Source organism: Triturus cristatus, chromosome 4_1 (genome assembly GCF_964204655.1).
Source record: "Triturus cristatus chromosome 4_1, aTriCri1.1, whole genome shotgun sequence".
In the NCBI taxonomy this organism is placed as follows: domain Eukaryota; kingdom Metazoa; phylum Chordata; class Amphibia; order Caudata; family Salamandridae; genus Triturus; species Triturus cristatus.
Genome location: NC_140585.1, coordinates 372,957,464 through 372,982,619, shown reverse-complemented (window position 1 = coordinate 372,982,619; position 25,156 = coordinate 372,957,464). Strand labels below are relative to the sequence as shown.

Sequence of the window (25,156 nt, the reverse complement as noted above, 5' to 3'; positions counted from 1 at the left end):
TTTTTTATTGTGCCTTTTTCAGGAACATGTACAATTGTGACACATTCCTAGGTCAACCAGTCTAGGTAAATCTGGGAATGCGCCAAAATACATGGGTGGTTGCCTGGGCACACACGCTCCCCATGTAACACCTTTCCGGTGCGATTAACGCATGGCAGTGACTTGCACTGCCATGCATTACTCCAGATTTACCAAGCCACGCAAGGTGACTGTGTGTGTGGACTGATAAAGTCCCCAGGTCTAGCTCTCCCGTGCTGCTGCAACACTCTACTTCCTCCCTGTTTTTGAGTGCTTTCTCTTTCTTTTGCCTAGTTTTTACTTTTCTCCTTCCTTTCCCCCTGTTTTTCTGAGTGCTTTTCCTGCTTGTTCCTCATTTTTACTGCTTTCTCTGACCTTCCATCCATTTTTTCTGGTTTTGCCTCTTTTTTTTTTTACTGCATTCTCCTTCCTTACCCCCGATTTTCTAGTGCTTTTGCCTCGTTTTTACTGTTTTCTCCTTCCTTCCCCCCATTTTTTTGAGTGCTTTCCCTGCTTTTGCCTTGTTTTTACTGACTTTTCCTTCCTACCCCCAGTTTCTCAGAGTGCTTTTCCTGCTTTTGCCTTCTTTTTACTGCCTTCTCCTTCCTTTCCTCCGTCTTCGAGTGCTTTTCCTGATTTTTGCCTCGTTTTTTACTGCTTTCTTCTTCCTTACCCGTGTTTTTCTCAGTGCTTTTCCTGCTTTTGTCTCATTTTGTCCTGCTTTTGCCTTTCTTTCCCTCCAGTTTTTCTGAGTGCTTTTCCTACTTTTGCCTCGTTTTTACTGCTACCTCCTTCCTCTCCCCCTTTTTGCGGAGTGCTTTCTCCTGCTTTTGTCTAATTTTTCACTGCTTGGTCCGCAAAGCAGCTAGCAGCTCTAGTGCCTTGGAAACCTTACGGGTGATTTGTCATGCATTATAAATCCTGATTACAATGCCAAATTACCAGAAGAGACAATCTCTTATGGTGAAGTTATTTCACAAATTACACATCGGATACAAAATCCAAGGGAAAATGATACGGGGAACCCAAAATCGTTGGAAACAAAAAATGGGAAAGAGATAGACAATTATGGAGGGTTAAAAAGTAAAGTAAATCAGAGGTTAGGCAATAACATGAGGAAAGAATGCAGGAAACAAAAAAACACAAGCATAAGGGAGGAGGAAGACAGCAGTTACAGCCCATAAAAAAGCAAAATATAAGATTTGGTTAATAAATGTGAAGAAACGGATTAAGGGAGGGTGGTGTGGCCTCTTCGCAGTACAGACAAAAACGCATAGTAACACTCAAGTCAAAACCCCCAGAACCAAAACAGTATTAATGACCCAAAATTATTACATAAGCATTAATACAGGCAATCAATATTAATCACAACAATATTAATCCCAAATATTATTCTCAGAGTGATTATAGCACCCAATAAAATCAAACTGAGTCTGTTCTTCTGGGGTAATAGAAATGTGCTTCAAATAAGTGCAAGGGTAAAGACTCAAATCCCTGAGACACCCACCAGATTATTCCCTATAAGGAAGCTAAAATCCCTAAAGAAAAATCACCCATCAACACTTCCATCTAAGGCGTGAGGACACGGGCAGCAACCCAAGACACCTGGCTAAAAAAGGTTTTGGTCTTTTCCCAAGGCAGCTGTTTGTCTCAGACCTAGCAGGCAGGTCTTTTTGCAGTGAATATGTTTTGAAAGGGGCAGTCATGTATTCTTTGCCATTGATACTCCTACACTGTCTTTTTGAGAGTAACGTAGTGGACTTTTCAGCCAAATGCTAACTAGCCACCAGGCCCCAATGTGAGTGCAAACAAAAGATTTACTAACAGAGCTCATTAGCTCTTTCAGAAACTACTGTTTATTTCTAAACAGTCCCAGTGACACTTTACTACTTTGAAATATTACTTTTTAAATAAAATTACACCTCACTGTAAAAGTAATTTATGTTGTATTTAAAAAGGCAGCTCTGGTGATTCTGAAATTGAAAAATTCAACTTTCATCAAAAGTGTTGATTGACTGCTGGCGAAACCTGATAAGTGCTGCTCTTGCCAGAGTCATGGTTAGCCAGCAAATTCCTTTAGACCAATACGGACTGTCAATGGTCAACATTTCATTTGGAGAAGGTACGTAGAAAACAGTGGACAGTACATTAAATATTTAAAACAAAAAATAAAAAAAGAGTACTAACAAAGAAGAAACAACAAGGTGACTGGTGGCCAATAAAAATAGCTTGTAGGTGTGAACTTAGAAACAAGAACTGCAACACAACATATATTCTTTAGGGCATGTAGAACTTAACCATTTTTAAATTAATGTCAAAAGTATTCATTTTCCATCCATCATCTCCTTGTGTTTGCTTAGATTGCCCTAAGTTGACATATGCCCAGACTTGGGTCCCTTGCTCACTTTGCCACTGGATTCAAGCTAGCCTGGCTGATGAAGGGTGTTACCCAGAAACCGTTCCCAGAATGCTTGTTTCTGGTTCAGAGAAGACCTGGCTTGGCATTTCGGGTTGGACTGTTCCCATGAGGCACAGGGTCAAGACTGATTTGCATATAGCCGGGCCTGAACAGAGGTGGCGAAGTGAGCTAAAGAATGATGATGGATTCAACCCAGATCTGGGACGGGGGGTGAGTGTCTGAAAAGTTTCAGCGCTCCGTCCATCATTTCCTTGTGTTTGCTTTGTTCGCCCTAAGTTGGCAGGGTATGCCCAGACGTGAGTACCTTGCTCACTTTGCCACTGTATTCAAGCTAGTCTGGCTGATGAAGGGTGTTACCCATTAACCGGTCCCAGGATGCTTGTTTCCGGTTCAGGGAAGACCTGGCTTGGCAGTGTGGGCTGGACTGTTACCATGAGGCACAGGGTCAAGACTGATTTGCATATAGCTGGGTCTGAACTGAGGGGGCGAAGTGAGCGAAAGAATGATAATGGATTCAACCCAGATCTGTGACTGGGGGTGTCTGAAACGTTTCAGCGCTCCGTCCATCATCTCCTTGTGTTTGCTTTGCAAAAGTATTCATTGCACAGATATCTTCCCCATCCAGCACAAAAAGCACAGAACACTAAAATGGCTCTTAGGTGGAAGGAAAGGTGGTGAGCTGCGGATAAGGGTGGGGCTTTTATAGCTCACCTTCAGTGATGATACCATCAGTACAGTTCAGCGATTGTACTATCGACATCAACAATATCGTAGCATACTAATATCGAGTACAGAATATAGTGAGACAAAATCTTGAAAGGTAAGTGCATAGAGGGAATATAGCTTTATTATTCCTAACTCCACATCTACGTACCTTGAAGATATATGTACTGCATAGGGACATATATGTGGAGTTAGGTATAGAAAATCTAGACTTACCTGTCAATATTCTATTTCAGATATTCTATTCCATCGATATTGTTGATTCGATATTCAAGTGGCCCATCCGGTTCAGCCTTTGGTTACGGAAGCCTTGTGGGATTCTCCCTGGCCACACAGACATTATCAAACCAACCATGTGAAACTGCCCATAATTCAACAATGAAAATGTAGATTTATAAACTGTGATATTTTTCTGAGATGTTTCCATTAATTGGAGACAGGAATGACTCTAGGCAGTTAGCTCATTGGGCACTTACCAAGGACTTTCTTTTTCAGAGAGGCCTGTTTGTCACCAGGTCCTTTTGATATATTGCTGGCCTTTTGAATTCATGTTATTTACACCCGAATGTCACCACCTCCGGGTGTTAACATCTGTTAACTGAGCTGAAGCCGATGACGCATATGGAGTGGCAAGGGCAATAACAAAATAATGACTATTAATTTATAGTAGTAGTATGCAGCTAAAAGGCAGAGATAGCCCCAACCCACTACTCCCCCAGCCTCATCTCGACCCCCTCTAAATTTAGAATGCAGGCAAACAATAATGATATTCCATGCTGCTATAACAGGTGTATTCGTTCTTTCTCTGATGTTATGCTTCCACTACTCTAGTCCTTCTTTTATTGCTTAAGCGTCTGGCCTTCTCCCGAATGATTTTGTGCACAGACACGCCCTTGAGGTGCCAAGTTGCCATTACTCCAATACTTTAATACTCACGTGTTTCTCCAATCTTTACCTATATAATTTTGGGAGGAATTCTTTACCACTATACACGTTCATCTACATGTAAGCAAAGCAGTTGGCAATGCATTGTTCATGTCCATTCTTCTGTTACCTACAAAAAACAAAGGGCATGCAGATTTACAGGTTTATCATGCGATGATGTACAGTTAGTACATACCATTAGATCACAGATATATAAACAATAGAAATTATGCAGCATTTTATGTTTCTGTGCACCTAACACCACTTCTCAGCTTCCTCTGCAGGTCAGGTGTTCTCTACTGCAGGGCCAGCGCTGCAGGATTTCATATCTCGGATATCAGAAGCTTCGCAACAGCCTCTAAGCGAGCCCCGGGCATGTTCTGTTACTTCATTTTTCTCCCAACCATCTGTTGGTCCCCTTGAGAAGTGGATACAACATCTAACAGTTTCTACCGACAAGCGCTGAAGAGTTCGATTCACTTAACTTATTTATATGCTGATTGCTAATATGCCTGGCAGCTCCCACCCTCACCCTTTCACAAAAAAATCAGTTAAGGTATACACATTAAGCAACTGGATACTTTTACTTACCATGAAATGTTGGAGCAATAAGAATACGTAACCTACACTTTTGGGAAGCTATGTCTTTTGCCATCAAGCCCTGGTCTCACCAATAAGTAGATTCCAATCCAACAACATCAATAGTTCTCTGAAGTGGAAACCAGTTCCCTTTGCTTCTCCCAAATAAAAATATTTGCCTGGATACCAACACTTATGGACCTGTAGTGTGTGCCGAACTGTGGAAAGAAATATTATTTCCCTTTTTCGACAGATACACCGAGTAGAATTTCTACATTCATGCCAGCACGGTACATTTCTATAGGAAAAATCAATTTTGAGTCTTTCCAGAATGGAGCTCGTCCACATTCACCAATGGGAGGAGAGGGAGGCGGGGAGACAGAGAAACCAATAAGTAATTAACAAACTGTGTAAAATGATTCCCAATGTTTAAAGATTACATCTGTTTTTTTAAACCTTCCTCTCCACACACGTGGAATTTAAGTTATGGGACAAGATGCCAGCGTCTTAATAAGCTCATCCAGCTGTGGTGGTTAGGACCCGACGGATGGGAAGGTGTAGGTATACCTGTAAAGCAATTGAATTCGCTGCCTTTGGGATAACACGTATTCCTCATCCTGCTAGCAATGGTAGTTGGTGACTATATCAAGTGTTAGGATATTTAAAGTTAGCATCCTTGGTGAGCCTTAATGAGCAGGCTGAAACGATAAATGACTCTGTTAAAAGTATCTGGTCAACTCAAAAGTAAGCTTGGTAAGCGTGCGTCTGCTAAAACACAACAAAGAAATTTGCACACAACATAGTCTTAAATGAGCAAAACACAAGCATCCTAGGCTAGAAGTGAAGCTCACAAACGTTGGGTCTCATTTACTGTTTCGAGGAAACTGAAAATCCCCCAATTTCTGAAGAAATATGAAGTTGAATAGACTGGCTGATTTTCTGCTATATAAAAATACGACAGTATTTGTGTAAAGGCAGAAATACACTGTAAAGCATCTGTTTAGCTTCCTGTAATCTTATGCTAGTCACCTAGCAAGGTGGCAAGCCATAAAATTGCATCTTGACAGGTATCAAGTATAGTTCCGAATTAGCATCACTTCATTCATTAAACACTGCTTCAAAAAGTGGCATTATAATTGACTGCATATTCATTTTTGAATGAAAGGGTCATAAATCACAAACCTGTGTTAAGTGTGCCTGCACAATAGTTTAATTCACTCTCAATTGCTAACTGTACACACAACCTTAAACTGCAGGCTGGCACATGCTTAACCGTGGCATCATGTAAATCTATACAAAGTATTCCGTGACCTACCAAGGATTTGTGTGCAGAGCTGCCCATAGCAGCTATGCTACAGGGCTCAGGCTATGCCTGCAAAACCCGTTAAGGTTACTTGTGTTCCTGTCTTGAGGGCACCTGGTCTATCAGTTCAGGCTAGACTTTCCCTGGACAATGGACTGGAATTCAGCCAAGAGAGATGAATTCAAGTGTTCCTTCTAGCACTTTGCTATTTTTGCAAGAAATGCCCTAGGTGTGGCAGGTATGCCCAGACGCGAGTCTGGTGCTCACTGTTCCCCAGGACTCAAGCTTTACCTCACCGACGAGGTTTAAGACTGGCGAAACCGGTCTGGGGTAGCTTGTGGTCCCATCTGGAGGGGATCTGGCCCAGCACTTTGAGCTGCACTGTTCCTTTTGGAACAGGACCAAGACTGGTTTACATATGGCTGGTCTCTGTTCACAGTGACAGTCTGAAAAAGCGATGGTCCAGGCGACTGCCAATGGCTGTGGTTAATTCAAGTATTCTACCTATTGGGCCTGGTCCTTTTTGCAGGGCTATCCCCAAACTTTTTGCCTTCTTCATCATAATTTTTATGACCTGTTTTGCTGGTTTTAGGACTCTGGGCACTTCACCACTGCTAACCAGTGCTAAAGTGCCAAAGTTCTCTGTCTAAATTGCATTATTGATTGGTTTACCCATGATTGGCATATTTGATTTACTAGTAAGTCCCTGGTAAAGTGAACCAGGTGTGCCTACGGCCTGTAAATCAAATGCAACTGATGGACCTGCTGCACTGATGAACCCACTTGAGTAGTCTTGCAAACATGTCTAAGACCTGCCACTGCAGTGTCTGTTGGCACAGTTTTGAATGGCTGTTTTGACCTGGCAAGAGCACCGACCTGTCCTCTTATTACATGTAAGACACCCCTAAGGTAGGTCCAAGGCAGCCCCATGGGAAGGGTGCAGGTTATTTAAAAGGTAGGACATGTACTGGTCTGTTTACGTGCCATAGTGAAATACTGCTAATTTCGTTTTTTGCTGTTGCACTGACTATTTCTCTCATAGGGTAACATTGGGATTGCCTTGAAATATCTTTTAGGTGTAATTTCCTATGGAGAGCTGATAGAGATTTAGAGTTTGAGGTCTCTGAATTCGCAGTTTAAAAGTACATCTTTTGGTGAAGTTGGCTTTTAAATTGCGCTTTTGAAAATGCCACTTTTAGAAAGTGGACATTTTTCTTGCTTAACCATTCTGTGCCTCTGCCTGTATGTAGAATCCATGTCTAGGTTAGGATGACAGTAGGGTTCTTGTGCATTCACTCTAGACAGTCACACAAAGGGAGTTAAGGTGTGTCCTGATGGGCCATCACGAGGCTGATGAGCCTTCCTGACCTAGAGTGGTGGGAGAAGTTGTCACTGACACCTGAGTAGGGCTGTGCCTTCCCTCAGACAAAGCTGTCTCCACATCACCGTTGTGTGTCTTGAGCCAGGTCAGACAAAAGCAGGGTCTTGTGCACTACAAAGACTTTCCTTTGAAGTCTGCAAACTTCAAAGGCAGAAAGAGGTATAAGTATTGGACCTCTGACACTCTCAAATCAGAACACTTCTGGACAAAGGACATTCTGCCAGGAAGACAGGAAGAAGAGCTGGGTGCTGTGGGGAGGATTAACACTCTGTCTGTTGCTCTGTTCTGCTGGCCTGCTGCTTTCTACTTCTGTCGTGGGAGTAAAATGACTGGACTTTGCTTTCGGAATCCTGCTTCTAAGGTTCTCCAAGGGCTTGTGAGTGCTTGCCTCTGGTTAAGAAGACTCAGACTTCACCTATCAGTGCCTTGGCTCTTCTACAGAGAGCCCTGACTTTCCAAGTGGTGGCAAATCAAGTTCCTGGGCCCTTGGAAGTGCAAACTGGTGAGAAAATCCACGCCGAGACTCTGAAAACCCATTTTCTTGATGCAGCACCGTCGTGTGACTGAAAAATGCGCGCATCACCGCTGTGCGGCAGTAGAATCGCGCAGTGTCTGCTGTGCGGCTGAAAAAGCACCGCACCACCATCGACACCCGCTCCATTTACGACGCAGCCCATTCTGCTTTGCGGGTGAAAAATCGATGCATCGTCTCCTTTGCGGCTGTGATATCGATGCATCGGCTGCTTTGCTGCAGCCACATCGACACAGCACATCTGGATTTTCAACGCATCATGTTTCAAAACCGTTTCTTCATCGATGTTACCCAGCAGTAAGGAGCCGAGGCCACATGTCTGGAGACCGACGCATCCACTCCCCTTCCAGTACGGAACCGACGCATCACCTCCCCTGGTTAGCAGTAAGGAACTGAAGCATCACCTCCTCACAGTAAGGAACCGCGGCATCACCTTACCTGGGAGTAAGGAACCAATGCATTGCTTGGTTTTTCCGGTGCCTCACGTAACCTGTGCCTGTTTTAGTCTTTGAATTTTTATGCATCCCTGGAACTTTGTGCTAAATGTGATGCATCCATAGGTTCCTATGGATTACATTTGCTTAACCTGTGAAAAGTGATATTTCTACTTGGGTATGTTGGATTGTTGTTGTTTTGGTGTTGTTTTAACCGAAATATATTGGCTATTTTTCTAAACTGGTGTGGACTCTTTTGGCAGTGTTTTCACTGTGTTACTGTGTGTGTATGTACAAATGTTTTACACATTGCCTCAGAGAAAAGCCAGACTGCTTGTACCAACATGGTAAGCAAGGGTTATCTTAGCTGTGTGACTCCCTTACCCTGACTAGTGTGAAGGTTCCTACTTGGACAGGGTACAAACTACTGCCAACTAGAGACCCCCATTTCCAAAACAACCCATCATAGCAACTAATAGGCTTCTCTGTATAGGGCTCACAGTCCACTACAGCAAACAGTATGTGCTTTGCTTGAAATATTAGAAAAAACACCCTAAAAACGAAAAAATAAATCCTGGTGAAATTGGCAATTATACCACACAAACTAAAGTATATCTTTTTAGATATTTTAAGAAGGAGTATGAGATTTTTTTCTACTATGGAAAAATCAGAAACTGCCATGTGCATGGTTCCTAAAGGATGGTATACAGACATCTGTATCAAATGAGGTTGCTATTTTTTCTTAGCAGTATAGATTCCATTTTCATTTCTCAAAAGAATTTTGAGTCCTTACAGGGTGAGAACATATGGTTAGGGCCAGACAGATGGGAAAGAGTAGCTATACCTGTAGACCAATTGAATGTTGCGCTTTTGGAAAAGCACATACTCCTTGTTTAATCACCCTGTAAAACCGGGCCCAGAGTTCTCATATCCAATTGTTCTGAGTGCCGGAATACCATATATCTCAGAATTGACCAGCACAGTATTCTCCCCCAGAAAAACACTTTGGAGAATCATCACTGGGGCCTAAGATTGTTAAAAGGGCAGCAATGGTTCCGGCCTAAGGAAGCAAAGGAACTAAGTTGTTTATAGGAAAGACAACCAGTTTGTATTTTACCTCGGAACATATTTGTTTGGAAAGAACCAAAAGTAACCGTACCCACTTTTTTAGCAGTTCCTTTTTGCTACGTGCAGGGGCATTTTTAAGATGACGAAAAGTCTTCTTGACACTGAACGTGGGCTCTGATGCCTGGGTGTGGGTGTGTGGGAGTGTCATAGGGAAATCACCAGTTTCCTCCCACATCTAACACTAAAATACAGTTTGAAGCAGTCACTGTTCCCTAAAGCAGAGTCATTCAGCACCAGACAACGCATAAACAATACTTGTCAAGCATCCTGTTCTCTCCCTTTCAAGTGTGCCCCATTTGTTAATGTGCTTCAACCCACCTGTCAGGCAGGATTTGACACTGTGGTGTCAACAGGATGCCCACAGCCCCCACTCTGAATATTCTGTGGAGTTCAGAGGAGTCATCTCTGCTCAGTCAGGTCAGCATATTGTGTGCTCCTGGGAGGTATTTCACACCTCTTTTACACTTACTCCCAGGCTTGAGCACAGGCTGGGAGGTGGCAGAGGGTTAGGCTAATAAGCCTTCTGACAGTTCAGGCTGGAAAAAGGTAACTTTCTAAAGGTTTATTTTCCTTAATATTTATAAGAAATCCAACTCCACTGTTGAATTTGATTTTTAATACCTATGAAAAATAGTGGTTTAATTATTTTTCCAGCTTGATTCCCAAGATAGCTCTATTAGTATTTTAATATGGGGCAGCTATGTCTGCCACTGTGAAAATAGCGTGTAGGCCCTTGTCACCGCAGGGGCATTTTAACATTATTTTTCTACATTTCCTACTTTTAAATACTGTGTACCCTACCTTGCAAGCTTCGAGGCTGACTTACTAAAATGTAAAGGGGTCATTTTAACAGGTCTCACTGCAAGTTTTACGCTGCAGCAGTCAGACTACAATAGTCGGACTGAAGCCATGTTTTCCTTTGTCACACTAGTGGATGACACGATAGAGGCAGCAGGTGACATCCAACTTTGTATGCCATTGGTGTAGTTCCAAACCAGAAACAACAGCCTTATCAAAAAGTTAAATAAGTCAATTAGGGATTTGCCAATTTCTACATGCTTTAGAGCTCACAGCACATGCACTAGGAGGTGGAGAGTGGTGCCCCAGTGTGCAGAGTCTTAAAACCAGCAATAAAATTCAGCAAAAAAAGGGGATGACCATTCAGAAAGAGGCATTTTCTCACACACCACAAAGTTCCATCACAACAGATCCACTTGGAATCGAAGGGAGTTTTGTGCTGTAAATGTGATAATAGAATTCCATGTGGTTTCAAAAATCTCTATGAACAGCCAGGCACAGGATATATTTGGCTGGAGGAACAAAAATCTTGTTAAATTGAGGTTCTAAGCCCACTGTTATCATATTCCTAAAATTCTGGAAATAAGTTATCTATTTTGGCAGTCTGTGTCATTGATAGGTCAAAAACAATGCCAATATTTACTAACAGTCTATATACTCCCTCTTGGAAGGGCCAGGTATAAATATGTGAAGCCAAATACATACAGAGATAGCTAAAATGTACTATTTATGATGGCTGAAAAGCTCCCGTGAAGTCAAAGCCATTCTGAATACTGATATTCCAGTATCTTACGGGTCCAGTAGTTTCTATTAATTGGAACATCTGCTTATCTGCTTTGATTTAAAAAGAGGAAAGCATTTGTTGATTCCTTGGTAGAAATAATCTGAGGCAGCATGAAAGCATTCAAGTTGAATGTGAGCATAAATAAGGATTTTTAAAAGTTAAGAGGGTCCTTTCCTGAAGACAAACTGTGGTGGTCACAGTTAACATAGATGGAGGTATTAAGGTAGCCATGTGTGGTAAGCTAATTGAAAGAGAAAAATGAGAGTAAATTAAGTCCCTGTCTTTGTTAAAAGTTTATACACAAGGGAGCGGTGAAGGTAAAACTGACGGATCCTGGCTAGAATCTTCCTATTGAACAAAATCAAGGTAAAGCAAAATATGTATTTGGCATACACACCTTGGCAGCTGATGCTTTGAGATCTGTGGGTCATTTATTCAGGAGTGTACACACATTCATTCGTTACAGAGACTCTGGGTGTGGATGGAGCACATTGGTGGTGTTGAGAACTAAAGCAAATACTCACAATTGTGAACATTAAATGGAAGACCGCATTCTGACAGCACCAGTCTTATGGGTGGTAACACCCTCTCGTATCTCCAGGTGCAGTATAACCTCCCCATTCTGAGATTCGCACCACAGAATGTGTGGTAACGCAGTGATATTACAAGTGCTACCCCTTTGCAATATCTGAAACTCAGAGTGTTGTGTTTCTTTTTACATGCACAAATGTCAATAAGGCATTGTGAGGAGGAATTTATGTGAGGGGCGGGAGGTAATTACTCATAGGTTGGAACCCAGATTCAGGAGCAAGCTTTTTTCTTGCACATGCATTTGGGCCGCTGGAAGACTCAGTTAGGAACCCAGAGACTTTAGAGATCTACAAAAAACATAAGGCACGTGAAAAGCTTACTTGACAGGGGCAACGAGGCTAAGCCCAGGTAGTAACGCTCCCAGGCCCCTAGGGATGCAGAGGGGCACACATGCAGGTAAGAGTGAAGGACACCCCCTTGCACATCTGCATGCAGGCACTGTAAATCAGAACAGAATATTTCTCGCGTGCTATCACAAGCTGAAAGAACTCTTGCAAGACACTGTACATGCAGCTTCTGCCTCAAAACACTCCCCGACGCTTGTGCATGCCACGGTTGGGTTTTAGACCAAAGGCAAATCAGTCCCTCAAATTCTACTGTCATTAACCGTTACCTGCATTTTAGCTATCAAACCAGGAACATGTCAAGAGCCTTTGAAGTGTTAACAATACAGTTTCACTAAACCGAGAAATGGCTGCTGGTGTTTTAGTGCCACTTAATGAGAACGGGTTAGCTTTTCACGACTTTTCGCACGTTGTGTTTTCCAAAAATAGCACATCCCGTGTGAGTTAAGGTAATGGGCTGCCCGTGTGCGCCCTGAGCAGCCACACAAGAGCACGGACTTCAGACTCGAGAGACTGATTAACCCTGGTCATTGTTGACACAGGAGTTAATCGAAAAAAGCCACTGAATCACGGTCGCTTTTGTTTAACTCCCCCGTCCCGCGCCTGGTTGCGTCTGTTCGATTTAACAGGGCCCCCCTGGTCTCGGCCACAAAGTGTGTGAGCAGACACCGCTCCTGGCAACCTTTCTAATTAGGATGGCGATACTTTGTGGTGAAGCCGCCATCACTCACCTCCCCTGGCCCAGAGCCCCTTCTGCAAGGCAGAAGCGCGCATGCGGTTCACCACACCGCAGCGCATTCCTGATAAAGGTACGACAATATTACCCTGCTGATGGATTAGTGGTCTGCGTTTTAGCAAGTTAATCACTTGAGAATGACCTCTCAAACCACAGGGTCAACTTTCCTAAGCAGCTGAGAATGTCAGCCATATGTACTCATGTTCCCGAGCTCACACTGTCGCTTTCTTTCTCTCCCACTCTGTCTCCCCTTTCTCTCTACCTCCCCTTCTTCCCCTTCCCATCTCCACTCTCTCTGCCTCCCCCTTTCTTTCTCTCCCACTCTCTGATTCTCTCTGCCTCCCCTTTCCATCTCCCACTCTCTGCTTCCCCCTTTCTTTCTCTCCCACTCTCTGCCTCCCACTTTCGTTCACTCCCACTCTCTGCTTCTCTCTGCCTCCCCTTTCTCTCTCCCACTCACTGCCGCCCCTTTCCTTCTCCCACTCTCTCTGCTTTTTTCTGCTTCCCCCTTTCCATCTCCCACTCTCTGCTTTCCCCTTTCTTTCTCTCCCACTCGCTCTGCTTCCCCTTTCTCTCCCCCACTCTGCCTCCCCTTTCCTTCTCCCCACTCTCTCTGCTTCCCCTTTCCATCTCCCACTCTCTCTGCCTCCCCCTTTCTTTCTCTCCCACTCTCTCTGCCTCCCACTTTCTCACCCACTCTCTCTGCCTCCCCCTTCATTCTCCCACTCTCTCTCTCCCCTTTCTTTATCCCACTCTCTGCTGCTGTCTCCACTTTCACTCACCCACTCTCTGCCTCTCTCCCACTCTCTGCATTCCCTTTCCCTCTCTGCCTCCCCTTTCTCTCTCCTACTCCCTGCCTCCCCTGTCCATCTCCATCTCCCACTCTCTCCTTCTCTCTGCCTCTCCTTTCCATCACCCACTCTCTCTGCCTCCCCCTTTCTTTCTCTCCCACTCTCTGCTTCTCTCTGCCTCCCCTTTCCATCTCCCACTCTCTCTGCCTCTCCTTTCTTTCTCTCCCACTCTCTATGCCTCCCACTTTCTTTCTCTGCCTCCCCCTTTCTTTCTCTCCCTCTTTCTCTGCTTCTTTCTGCCTCCCCTTTCTTTCTCTCACAATCTCTGCTTCTCTCTGCCTCCCCTTTCCCTTCCCCACTCTCTCTGCCTCCCCTTTCCCTCTCCCACTCTCTCTACCTCACTTTTCTTCCTCCCCCACTCTCTCTGCTTCTCTTTGCCTGACCCTTTCTTTCTCTGCTTCTCTCTGCCTCCACTTTCTTTCTCTCCCATTTTCTCTGCCTCCTCTTTTTCTCCTTCACTCTCTGCCGCCCCTTTCTTTCTCTCCCACTCACTCTGCCTGCCCTTTCTTTCTCTCAGTTTCTTTCTCTCCCTCTTTCTCTGCTCCTCCCTGCTTCCACTTTCTTTCTCTACCTCTTTCTTTGCTTCTCTCTGCCTCCCCTTTCTTTCTCTCACACTCTTTGTTTCTCTCTGCCTCCCACTTTATTTCTCTGCTTCTCTCTGCCTTCCCCTTTCTTTCTCTCCCTCTTTCTCTGCTCCTCTCTGGCTCCCCTTTCTTTCTCTCACTCTTTCTCTGCTTCTCTCTGCCTCCGCTTTCTTTATCTCCCACTCTTTGCTTTTCTGTCTCCACCATCTTTCTCTCCCACTCTCTATGCCTTCCCCTTCTTTCTCGCCCTCTTTCCTTCTCTAGCGCTCCTCCCTTTTAGTTTTTTATCTCTTAGCTCACTCCAGTTCCCTATATTTCTGTTTTAGTTCCCGCCCTCCATCTGTAGCTCTTTAGCTGTCTTACCTCTCATCACAGGAGAAAACATCAATGTTCCTATCAAGCAAAAGACTGACATATGAGGAAATCAGGCATAAGTGCACTTGTCCCTCGGAATGTAACCTATGCAATCTATTCTGCTACAACTTTCAGACTTTTTGGGGATAAAAGTAATCATTTACTATATACTTATTTTTATACAAGCCTTCAGTGTTTTTATATTAAATTTTTTCCAGAAACCATGAGGCTCTTGGGAAACGTCATCTTTGTCCAGTGAGTGATAACCTGTACACAGCTACTATCAAAAACCGTGTACTTTCTACTGATCGACCTCACAGACAACACAAGTTGTCAAATCACCGTCTAGCTATGATGGCACTTGGAGCCCAACCTGGAAAAAACTATTTGTTGATAACTACTCATGAGTAATTTCATATGTATGTTTCAGTTCTTATTTAGCACTCAATGTGAGTGCTTGCCTTGCTCTTTCCTCTACATGAGTTTCTTTCCGCTGCTCCCAGGTCTGCACCTCCTTGCATCCCCATATGCAAAAAAAAACTGGTCCCACGGTTAACACTATCACAGGGATGTGTTTCTACCAAATGGTTATTTTAATCAGTATACAAAATAATGAAAAAGCATTTTTGGTGCTCTTTTGGAAGTGAGACATACAAGTGGCAAATCTGTGATCAAAACTTTGTATATCATGAAGTAGGAACACGGCCCATTTTTATACACATCCTAAAAGAAGGGTCTGTGGCATTAGTCAATGACGTTTCAATCCTTTTAAGGGGATCATCATTAGGACTTGCTTAAGCCAGAGAAAGAAAGTAAGACAGAGGAGCAAAAGGGCTTCCCAAACAGACAGAGGCCGCCGACCCTGGATAGTGGCCTGAGGGAATCGAGTATCACCAACTCTCAAAGGTCCGAGTAAGACAATTGTACCGGGCTGTGCAGAGTAAGCTGCATCAGGCAGGAAATCCCGCCCTTTCGTCGGCTGAGATCACCATTGCAAGTGGGTCTTCAAAAAAACGTACCGCCCTGGAGCGCCACACACCGACTGGGTCTCACAAAATAAAGGAGCAGTATCATAGCAGTTGCCAAACGTGCAAGACAGTTCCTCCTTGAATCCCAAGACTCACTCCTTCTCCTCCTCCCCTTTCCCCAATCCCCAGTATGTTACTGGTTGGTGTTTCTTTGTCTCGGTTCCTTACCTGTTGTGTTTGTTACCCAGCCAACCTCCTTGCTCCATGGTGCCTTCCACACTCTATTCACACTCCTTGGCAAACTTTCCCGTCCCTACTTCCGATCACCTATCTAGCCAGTCTCTTTTCGGGCTTTGGTGTCTCCCACTGCCTCCCAGCTCATAGATTCCGATACTATTTGATTATCCAGGTGACACAGATTTTTTCCTAGTAATATTTTTTTTAAGTCAGTGCAGCTTGTTTGTGAGTAGGCTGGTTCTGCTCATAAAATAGCTAAACAGACAATGAAAAAAGAAAAGCTATGGATACATGTATATGTATCTGAATCGGCTTGGCAAAAATATGGTCTAGTATGTGCCCGGCCTGACTGGTGGAAGACTTCACATGTTGATGAAGTTCAAAAGCTGAGCAAATGTTTGATAGATCTTGAGTATTATTATCAGAAATGTTATCAAACTGTATATTTAAATCGCCCGAAACAACTAGAAAGTCAGATCCAGGTATGATGCGGAGATAACCTCCTGAATTGAATCTAAAAGTTTTTTTTGCAGAGACCAGGCGACTGTATATCAGCATAACTTACACGGTACAGTTGTGATTCACCGAAAGAGAGACTGTTAACCTTTCGGCCTCCAATAGGGTAAGTGCAGTCCACGAGGAACAGGTTATATTGTTTCTATGAATCAAAGCTACACCACCTCCCACCCTGTTAGGTCTATTGACAGTTCCGATAACATATCCCTCGGATATAGCAAGAGCGACGCTAGGACCTCAATTTTCCCTTATCCAAGTCTCTGTAACAAATAAACAATCAAACGTATAATCCTCCAACATAGTACGCATTTCAGCTGCATGGGCCAACAAGGAGCATACATTAACTATAACGCAATATAGCCCAGGCCCTTACTTAGTAACTAAGACTATTCAGGATTGCATATTGACTACAGTTCACGAAGGGCTCGCTATTAGTAAGGGAGTGTGTTAATTTAGTATCCATACTACTGAGGGATAGAACGCACCTAGGGATATCAGGGCTCAGAAGCACCAAGGGAAAAGTAGATCAGAAAAGAGATGATCTAATTGATAACAGTTTTTCCTTACTGAATATGATGAGGTCCTGCTGGGGGAGAAACGGGCAGTACGCTGGGCCCTGAGCACAGGCTTGCCTTTAGCTCGCACAGTGCGCAAACATGAGGCAGCCTTGCTTTAATACCTGAGGAAGGTCTGCACATCGCGTTGTTTGCAACACTAGAGAGTGCACTAACAGAAAATGGCCGCTCTAGGGCAGGATAGCAAAAAGAGGGAAAAATGGCAAGTTCACAACTAGCTGCAGTGCCAAAAAATTAAAACAGCATTCAATTTATAACATCACCCTTTTTAAAAGCCTCAAGAAAAACGTCCTTCATAAGAACCGATTAGAAAGACCATAGTCCCGAGCGCACTGAAAAAGACTCATAAGAGTCCACCTGCCAGGGAGGTTAAAGTGCAAGATGCAAAGTACGATTAAAATAAAAAGCGCACACTCCGAACATTAAATAGCACAGGTATGAGGGGTTCACTACAGAGGACAATTTGTCATACCTTCAAAAGTCTCCTTAATCATGGCATGGTGCGCAGGCAGAGGAATTCCACTTCCCTTACAGTTTGGTAAATTTGTTTCTAATCGGTGTCTTTGTTCTAATGTCCTGAGAAGGCCCAAAGGCAGGTGCCAAAATATGTCGCCCATTGTTCTGTGAAGCTAACTCAAGGACTCTTTCAACCAAGAACCTTTGGGACTTAGTTTTACAACCTCAAGGGTTTTAACATATTGAAGGAATTACCTCTAGGTGGACTCTTCACCTGTAATTAATTGGGAGACAACAAGTCTGCGTATTTTATTGTTACTACTTCATTTGGCTGTACCAAATATGCTATAAATAGCTTCTGTTTTTCCCACTTTGTTAAAATTCTAAATGTTTTAATAAAGCAGGAATGGTGTGATACCAGTGCCGGTTAAATATATGCAAATTAAGTTGCATTGCTTTTCCAATGACAAGTGATTCCACTGTTTCTGTGCCCCTTTTAAAGGCTTGTTAAGTTGTCCTCCATCTCCCGCCTGCACATCCTTTTTCATCCCTGCTTTCTTCCTTTGTCACTGATATTCCGTTTTTCTTTTCCTCCTTATTTAACCTTTTGTGTTTTCCCTCCCTTGTTCAAAGCATGATGAGGAAAAGTATGTGCCAGTGCCTAAAAATGAGTGCTGGTAGGCCCTACCTGCAATCACGGGCTCACATTAGGCACTGGTGCAGGGGTTTCCAGCTCAACATTCCTGGCACTGTGATATATCTGCTCTTCAGAGAGTGACATTGTGAAGGGAGTAGATGCTGTGTGAGACACAGTAGCACCATGGGGGTTGCCAGCTCTGTACCCTTGAACCTTCTAGGTATCTGCATTGATTCCATTTTGCTTAAAGTGTAGACCATGTATCAGTGCGAGTGTGCACATTCTGTCCTCTACTCCCTTCCCCACTCCCCCTTTTCTATAATCTTCAGGCTTTATCCCTCTTGATATGAACACTTTCATGGAATATTCTAGGATACACCATGTTAGCTAGACTACTTCACATATGTTTGTCATTTGGTTTCATACCCTTTTAATGTTTTACATTCTCTTGTCTTGCCTGGTAAAAAGGGTCTGTAGATGGTGTCACTTATAATATCATAGTTAATGTGGGGTTTAGTTCACATTTATCAGCGCTGGGTCAAGCCAAACTCCTAAACCAGAATCAGATTGAATGAGACCTGCAGAGTTGATGAAAGCTGCCAGATTGGTGAAAACCACAAACTGCTTGCCTCTCTCACACTTCTCCATCCATCACATTGCTAAGCACTGCATCTCACAACACAACAACCACACTTCAGTGGTCATCACGCACGACAAGGAAACAATTCCTACAAAAGATAAAAACAAAGACAACATCCTTCCAACCACACATGCTGCAAGGTGAAGTGGGCATGCACTTCAACGCCCCAAATAGAGGTAGTAAGTGTTATGTAATGTTACGATACTAAATGAGGACAGTTTTAATAGCCAAGATGATACAGGACAGCTCGGGCATACTGGAATGCTCACCTCAGTGGAAGGACAGATTAACGGATGCAGAGGCATTCGGCTTGAAAGCAGACTGGAATTGTGAAGTGACCATGGAGGGGCGACTATCATTCATGGAGCCTGTGATGAGTAAAAAGATGAATGAACGATCAATAAAAATACTTGTTGGTTAAATAGGGTTTTGTTTTTTATGTCCATGAATGTAATTCTGGTACAATCTGTCATATGTACAGATGGAATGTGGAATTGTATGTGCGTTAATATCAGAAGCCACGGTTCAAGGAAAAAAACACATTTGGGATATGTTAAAAGGCAGATGCACTGGTGAATATCAGACATAACTAAGAAACCCTTGTGGTGCATTTCAACATATGTATTGCAACACAGCTTTACAACGAGTTGTAATGTACCACAAAGTACAGTATCTTTACACAGCCAGTCATTGCAATGCATATTTATTTTTACAATGCCTTGTTTTTTTAAATTGTGCATTATATACTTTTTCGTAATTTGCAATATATATGTATTGCAAATTACATAAAAATAAAAAGTCTATTATAGACGTTGCAGCAAATATACATAGATATATATATATGTCAAGTTGATAAAAGATGTAGTATGTTTGTAACAAATATTTAGAATTGGAATAATACATCTGCTTTGTTTTATAAATGAAATAATTTTGAACAAAAACTTTATGTTGCAACAATGAGGTTGACAGTATGTCTACTATGTTTATTAAAGTTAACGGGAAATGGACGCTGTAACTTTAAAAGAATTAATTGCACTTGGAATCTCTGCCCGTGAACAAGGAGTGACTGAAACTCCGAAACGCGTAGGGACTTCCATGGAATAAAACACGCCTTTATATAGAGGCCAAGGCACCAGTGAGTTTTTCTTTGAAGAATGGAGCATTGGATTGTGTGTAGTATGTTGGGAGTGGCGTCCCTGCCGTGTTGCCCGCTGTTCAAGAGGCTTGGGTAAATGCCAAGTGTTGCGTTGGGATATATTCCAATTCTAAATATTTGTTACAAACATACATCTTTTATCAACTTGACATATATATATCTATGTATATTTACTGCAACGTCTATAATATACTTTTTATTTTTGACATCTACCTGCCACTTAGCAAAATCTCCCTTTACCTCAACCCATCCCTGAACCTTGAAAAACCCTAACTTCCCTTTCTCACCACCCACCCCGAACTCTGAATAATACTTACTATAATAGGCCTAAAGCCTCTACCTACCCATTAACCCAGAAAAAACATTCCCTCACTATACCTCTACCCAACCCATAAATGCTAAACATCTCTTGCAACCCTTTACCTCTACCCAATTCTGAATCCCAAAAACATGTTACTCGTCTTTATCCTCTACCCTTGACACCTAAAAATTCTTTAACTTTCTTTACCTCTTCCCACTCACGAACCCTAAACTCTTACCTCACTCTACCACTCCTCTTCTCTGAACCATAAAAAAAAACCTATGGGGGCGCAGAGAAACAGGCGCAGCGAGGATGAGGGGGCACCTGACGATTACGGCCACAAGCTAAATACATATTCCTTCTGCTGTTCAAGATGTTGTGCCAATGACTCACAGAAGGTACAACTCGTTAAGGCTCTGCTAGAAGATCAATATAAAATTGTGTCTTTTCTAGCGCCGTAATGGGAAATTAGACAGAATTCACTGCCAAAGCCGGCAGCGTTGTTCGTACAGCATTAGCAAAGCAAGACCCACTGGGTTTGCAAATCCTTATTTGATCAATGTTCTCAAAACAAGGTTATAACCCATGTCCCAAGTGCCAAGATCTGAAACTTAGCCACAGGAGCTCTTTTCCACCTTGCTGTGATGACACATACCGAGCTCTCCCAGATTTGCTTCTAATAAATTACTAATCTTGACTCGCGTTTTAGAGCTGCTGGTTAGGGTCAGACATTAGGTACACGTCTAAGTGTGTATTATTTCCAGTCCCATCATAATCTCTTTCCAAAGCCAGTAGGACTGATTTTCAGTAGAGAAATGTTTACTTTTTGTACCATGTCTCTTCACACAGGGGTGCTAAAAATCCTTTCTTGTATCCTTTTGAGCGCTCTTTTTTATACAGTTTTACATACTGAGTTAAATCACTGTCATTTTGGAAGGCTGACTCCACACTGCAACCTTCTGGAGATGCAACTTTCAAAGTTGCAAATATGACCTCATCGAAAGTTGCATCAATTACTATGTTAAGGCAATTTTATTTCTTCTGATATAATATCAGCTAAATCCACCACATAAGTACGGTTGTTTGGTTGCGTTTTAAACAAAATCCTACGTCTTGCACTGCTCTTAGGAGTTTTAGTGTCCTAAATGCACAACATGCTTTTGCACTGGGATGGATTTATCATGAATGACAGACATTCAGGCAAGCCTTTCAAAAAGTTTTTACATTGGTCTGAAATATTTCTCCTTCCATTGTTATATTATCTCTATGAAAGAGGACATTTCAAATGGGCAAACCTTCTTCCAGAGACAACGCAGTGCAAAATGTTAATATGCAGAACCATACAGCTTCACTTGTCAACCTTTTTTGTTTCCTGATAATGATCAGCAAAAATAGTAAATAAAATGTTGTTCACCAAGGCAATTAGGTTGAATGCTTTACCTTTTCATTCACTAATCGATTAGAGTAATCCTGAAGTACTGGGTTTATGAGAAAAGGTTCCATCTTTCAAAAGCATTGGAAGACCTGCCTATGTGAATGAGCGCATCGCACAAGCGTCCAGTAAGCAATCCGTGACCAAAGTTGGAAGGTTATGGTAAATTCAAGGCAGTATTTCTTCGCTTTTGGCAGCACAGATTGGACATGACCAGCATTCTGCTTGATCACATCATCATGGATTCCAGGCAATACCTTCTCCAAGCAGCTTTGATCACAATGTCCTACTACTGGTGCATTTTCAGTGATTTTGTAACAGTCCCTCGTTTAACGTTGAAATATTTTAACATAAATTCTCCTCTTTAGTCACCAGCGACAGTTGAGCCTGCAATTTCGAGCCCATTTTAGATGCAAAAGAATGTAGTTAGCAGAGAGCAAAGAGGGATATAGGACGCCGTAAAATATAGATGCTTAAGTTCCTATAGAAGATGAGCCATGAAAGGAGGCATAGTGTAAATCCAATGCAATTTTTCAATTTAGTGAAATTGTATAATTTCACCAACGTTTTTGTAGCAGTGACACTGACATCACATATCTATCCGTTGATATCCAATGTAAATACAGAACGTCAATTTATGCGACCTCTGATGTGTAAAGACATCGCATGAAAATACATCCCAGGACTATAGACTTGTACCTTTGAAGCGATCTTCACTGAAAACCAAAATCTGAAGCTTGTGACCAAACCGTGACGGACAATGACATTGGTTAAATCACAAGGGCAGCACAGCAGAGGGCATGGACTGCCCTCTGCTGCAAGCAGCACCATGAGAATAGCAGCTTCTACAACATGTGATTCTCCTGAATGTTTCCGAAAAGCTCTTTATGTTGATCTAAAATGTAATGCGTACACTTTGGGAGACAGAAACTAAATTAGGTACACCCAAAGCAACTGACAACTGCAGTCTGAGGGCCTCATTACGAGATTATGGCGGTCCATGACTTATTACAACCAGGGCGGTCGGGCCACGCTGGGATTGCCACAACTGCCAAGGATCAGAGATCCCTTGTGGTGGCAGTTTTGAGGCCGCAATATGCTTTGCGGGTCGCAGTGGTCCCGCCAAGCATATTACTAGATTCCTCTCTGCAGCGGCTTTCATGGCGGTGCGCCCACCATAAAAACCGTGATAGTGAGGAAACAAATGGGGCCCTACAATGCCTCCTTGTGCCTCAGGGCATTGGGGTGCATACAAGGGGTACATGTTGTGCCCCCGGTGTGCATGCACCCCAGTACCAGCACGGCATGGACTGCAGCAGTTCTTGCTGTGCAGGTACCTATTTTGACGTTCCCATTGCAGTGACTATTTCATAGGCACCTCCGTGGGAATGCCAAAGAACAGCCTGGCAGACAGGAGAAAGCTCCTTCTCTGGTGGGTGGATCAACCACAGGTTTGGCTGTGTGGGAGCGGGCGGTCCCGCTTCCGCACCGTCAAAGTCATATTGAGGCCCTGAGTAGCTCGAGCAAATAACTAGCATTGCACTGTAACCCCATTAAAAATTGTAAGCAAACAGATGCAGTCATCGGGGCTTTGTGCAACTGTGTAGCACTGTGATTTGTTGATCATTTTCAGGCAACTAGGTCAGATAGATTGGGCTGCAATATACTTGGGCACTGACAACCGAATATAATACATCGGTAAGTTATTATGGAAAAGAGACAACTCTTAAGGGCAGTGTCCCATGGTGTGAAACGATTAGGTATTTGGAATGCAAAGTAAAATGCACACATAACTGGATGAGTACATTTGGAAATAGCTTAGATACATGAACCCACCTGTATAATTCCAAACCTTAGCACCATACATATTTGAATATGCGTGCTTATGCAGAAACCATTAGTTCTTTTAAAAAGGCTTAGTGAAAAGAGTTTAGAGAATGTGAGTCAAGAATTCCTACATCTCCCTGCTGTACTATCCATTGTGCTGAACTATCCTATTCCCCAGGAAATACAAAAAAGAAACAGCATGAAAATAAGTCTATGGATAAAGGAGAATTATAAATTATACTGGCTTTATTGACTAAACAGATTATAAATATAGATCTTTATAATTTCTGGTCCTTTACGTTGAAGATATTTAAACACAATACCTTTTTATTAGAAAAGTATTCGTAATAGTACATTAACATTGAAAATCTTAATTCATAGAACTTATCTGGGTTGTCAAAGTGGGCACTGTTTTGCTCAACACTTTCCTTTGAGTTGGATAAAAGGAGCAGTGGGGCCTCTCCAATCCTTTTACCCTCCCGCTGTGTTTGTTGTTTTTGTTTTTCAGAGTACAGAAGGGTGTGCAAGGAGCATCTGCTATTTCTATTGTAGTCTTGGTTGGTTTCATCATTTGCACAAAACCTTATTCAGGACGCTCTTTTATTACTTTGGTTTTATTATCTACATGGAATGCTTATTAATTTTCGTTATTTTAGAACACGTGTTTTTGCGTAGGAATTTTTTGTGTTGTTTTGGTCCATTTTAATATAGAAGCTCACTAAGACATCTTGTTAGGAGGTCCCAAATTTGTAAAACTGCTGTTACGCTTTTCCATTTGTTCTTTACCTCTCGAATGCATTAAACAATGCAGCTATTTCCCAATGCGAGAAGCCCACGCAAGCCACAATGAGATATTCTGATCACTCTTGTTGCTGTTTGAGCATCCTAGTGTCACGAGACTGTCCCGAAGGATTAATAATGCAAAGTTAATTGATCATACATGTAATTGATTAAAATGAATGTGTAACGCAACTGGTGCTATGTAAAGCGCTCTGATACCCGATACCTTTGGGTCAAGTTTAGGGGTGGGTGTAATTTGCGCAGTCGCGCTACGCAAAGCTCCGCGAAACGGTAAAAAATCTCCGCAAGCACGCAGAATTTCCGCGAACACACGGAATTGCTTGTTCGCGATGCTTTTTTCCCGTTCACGAACGCTGTTTGCGTGCTCGGGGGGAAATACCTCACCAACACGCATTTTGAGAACGCGAACAAGCAAAAAATTCCGTGAAGCCGCGGAACGCAGAATTTTGGGCAATTCCGCGTTCTCCACGGAACGCGAAATTACCCAAATTCCGCGAGCGGAACGGAATTTACCACCCAGGCCTAGTCAAACTCGCGCTATATAAAACTCTGAAACAAAAAAATAATAAGTCTGAAATCCGAAAATTCATCTTCATTTCCTATACAGCTGCAGGCAAGGAAGGACTATGAAGACCTGTGTCTTTTATATGAGTTACATAAATGTTAACTATATCGAATGCAGTTGCTTGTCAATGCCAGAGCACATGTTATGTGAGCCACTTTTATCGTCAGTAATGGCAGTATTAGGTATGCCAGTGCACTAGATAGCTACATCATGATGTGCTCTGAGTCATGCTGGAATGTTGTGACAACACTACACTCACTTTGTGGAGAAGAAGGGGACACAAAGAGATGTTCATGCTCTCAGACGAAATATGACACGAAGAGTAACATCATCTCTATTTCCATGGCAACCAGCTCAAGGGTTTGTCTTGTCATTAAAAAGATGGCACAATAGAGGGGTTTGGCAGATTAGCTACACGAAATTGTACAGTGTAGAATTCCTGCCTCTTGATCTGTCAATTAGAGTCGAACCACCCTGCGTTGGGGGGGAATAACACCCATACACAAATGTAAGTATCTATATATACATGTAACCCCAGCACTGTGGCTAAGTGAGGAACACA

General features: G+C 42.8%; 1 long non-coding RNA gene across 2 annotated transcripts in view; it reads right to left on the bottom strand.

Annotated features, from left to right (window-relative positions):
- Nucleotides 1–312: 312 nt before the first annotated feature.
- Nucleotides 313–25,156, bottom strand: part of LOC146854969 (uncharacterized) — a 174,348-nt gene continuing 149,504 nt past the window's right edge. For both annotated transcript variants that reach the window (XR_014981261.1, XR_014981262.1), the window contains 2 exons: nucleotides 18,782–18,880; nucleotides 313–4,214 (listed from right to left, as the gene is read on the bottom strand). This is a non-coding gene — a long non-coding RNA (uncharacterized LOC146854969). The remainder of the gene's footprint in view (nucleotides 4,215–18,781; nucleotides 18,881–25,156) is intronic.